Source organism: Fulmarus glacialis, unplaced genomic scaffold (assembly GCF_000690835.1).
Source record: "Fulmarus glacialis isolate BGI_N327 unplaced genomic scaffold, ASM69083v1 scaffold9858, whole genome shotgun sequence".
Lineage (NCBI taxonomy): Eukaryota > Metazoa > Chordata > Aves > Procellariiformes > Procellariidae > Fulmarus > Fulmarus glacialis.
In genome coordinates this window covers 22465-24960 of record NW_009230170.1, presented here as the reverse complement: position 1 = coordinate 24960, position 2496 = coordinate 22465, and positions in this window count along the sequence as shown.

Here is a 2496-nt window from a genome sequence, read left to right as displayed (position 1 = left end):
GAGAAGATAATTAATCAGACATGACTCAGTTTAAACACTCCAAGAGTTTGAAATAGCCTAGATAGCCCAATAGGGAATGACATCTTAGTGTTTTTCCTTCCAGGCTTGAATTATGTTTGCAGGATTTAAGGGGGAAATAATTACATGGAGAGTCATATGTCTGATCAACGATTCATGGTAATGTCTGACTGGAGACTGCTGGTTTAGTTTTAATTTTTAAAAATTTGTTTATTGTCAAAACTCTTTCCACTTCAGGTACTTTTTATTGATGTCCTGCTTCTTATTCTACGCATTTATGAAGATTTAGTATCATTACTGCACGTTCAGAAAGAGTCCTCTTCTGCCTAACTTACATAACAAAAACATAAAAATTCAGTGGAAGGGAAAAGATAAATTTCAATATTTTAAAAGGGTTTGAATATGGAAAGGATCATCATAAAAACAGCAGCTTCTAGTGACAGGCAAAGCAATACACACATTGTCTGTTTAAATTAAATGCTTGAAAGCTCTAAGGCTCTTCTGTAAACCTACTATTTTTCTGTATGAATCTCATGGATGTTTTAAGCCTTTGTAATTTTGGAATACACCAATTCTGTTTTTCAATGAAATGGCATATTAATCTACAGAGAAGACTACTCTAGCCATTTTTTTTTTCCTAAAACCAGTTGAACTTAGATGTAAACTGCTCTCTGTTTTTTATTTTTGTTAGGAGGAGGGAGATAAATCTATCGAGACTTTGGAGAACTGGTGTTTATAATTATACATGCTTAGTATTTGCAGAACAATTTTTCAAAGGAATTTCATTTATTTCTGGTTTTCATCTGCCACTAGAAGTGTGTAAATGACCATATCTTGCTCCTTTGTTGTCACTCAGCTAAGATGCTGCTTAAGACAGTCTTTAGCCTCAGAAGGGCTTATGATCACGTTCTTAAAATTGTCAGAAAACCTGCAGCCAGCATTGTAAACAGCTAAAACATTTTCATGAATCTTTTTACAAACACATGAATTCTTTCTGTTTGGCTATAATAAGTATGTTACATACATGCATTTTTCCTTTGCTTTGAAGTATTTTTGCATCGAGTAGTAAAGAGCATGATATTATGGGGTGAGTAAAAAACCCAAAAATCTATGTAGACATGCTCTCTTCTTAAAGGGACTTAAACTTCAAAGTAGAGGACAGCTCTGAGATTTCAGTCCCTCCACTATTTGTCAGACTTCTATTCATTTCATTTGAATCAGACACTCTACAGTTTCTTAATAGACAAAGCAAACAGCTTTCCATAACAAAACTGTGCAGGCATAGATTGTGTGACTGTATAATGCAATCATGCACATTTCTTCTTAAAACTATGTGGTTTTGTTCTGTTGATTAGAAATAAAGATATTCCTAGCAGTGAAACTTCAAACTTAAAAATTGCACAATTCACTACTCCCTCACGTTCTGAGCCAACTGTTTTGTCTCTTTTTTTTTTTCTTTTTTTGGTTATTTAACACACAAAATACACAAGCCCAGCTGGTAAACTTACTTGGAGTCTACTGAAAAATAATCATGCATAGCTATCTTTGATACTTACCATTTTCCAGCAAAGAAGATGAAAATTATTTGCAAATACTCCCTGCTATCTACCTAGACTATCTACTCAGGTGTATTTTTTGTTAATCTGAGGCTCATGGAAGGTAATGGTCTGCACCTGCACAACTAAAATTAAATCAGTTTTGCTAGTGATATCAATGAAATTAGGATTTAAAGTGTAGCTAATTCCCTTACCACTCCTCATTGCCAGGGGAATAATTCAGGTACCTAAGCATAGTTGTGCACTGCTATTTCAGATGTTGTAGGGTATCTGAGGCATCAGCCTGGAGTTGACAAACATAACACAAAAGCTACGCAGAAAATCCCCTCCATTCTGGAGGTATTTAAAAGACATGTAGATGTGGTGCTCAGGGACGTGGTTTAGTGGCGGACTTCGTAGGTTAGGTTAACAGTTGGACTTGATGATCTTAAAGGTCCTTTCCAACCTAAATGATTCTATGATTCTATGATTTTTTTAGATAGCTGAAGTTAAATTGTGCCTCATATCCTTGGAGTAAGCCTTACTGGAAATCAGAGAAAATCATTTAGGTGTGTCTGCCATTTTTATCTGAAAAGCTTGTCTGCATTTACAAAGAGCTAAACTCCCAGCAAAAATGAATAAGGTATTTGAGTGTAAATACGTGAACAGAAAGTTTAGTTTGAAATTATGCAAAGTAAATCAGAACTGAGCAGTCAGAGCAACTGCAATGTTCTAGTGAGTTATTCACAGAGGATACGAGTGCTACAGCTCCCAGCTACAGAGGGTTGGTTTTTTAGCTCAAGCTGTTGCATTTAACGTTCTTAGCTCTTGAGGTTCCTGGCTCAGTCCCTGTTGTATTAACCAAGAGTTCAGCTGTCATACAAAAGCTTGCAAACACAAAGCAGAGAAAGTAAAACTGAGTTCATTAATGATACAGGAGGAC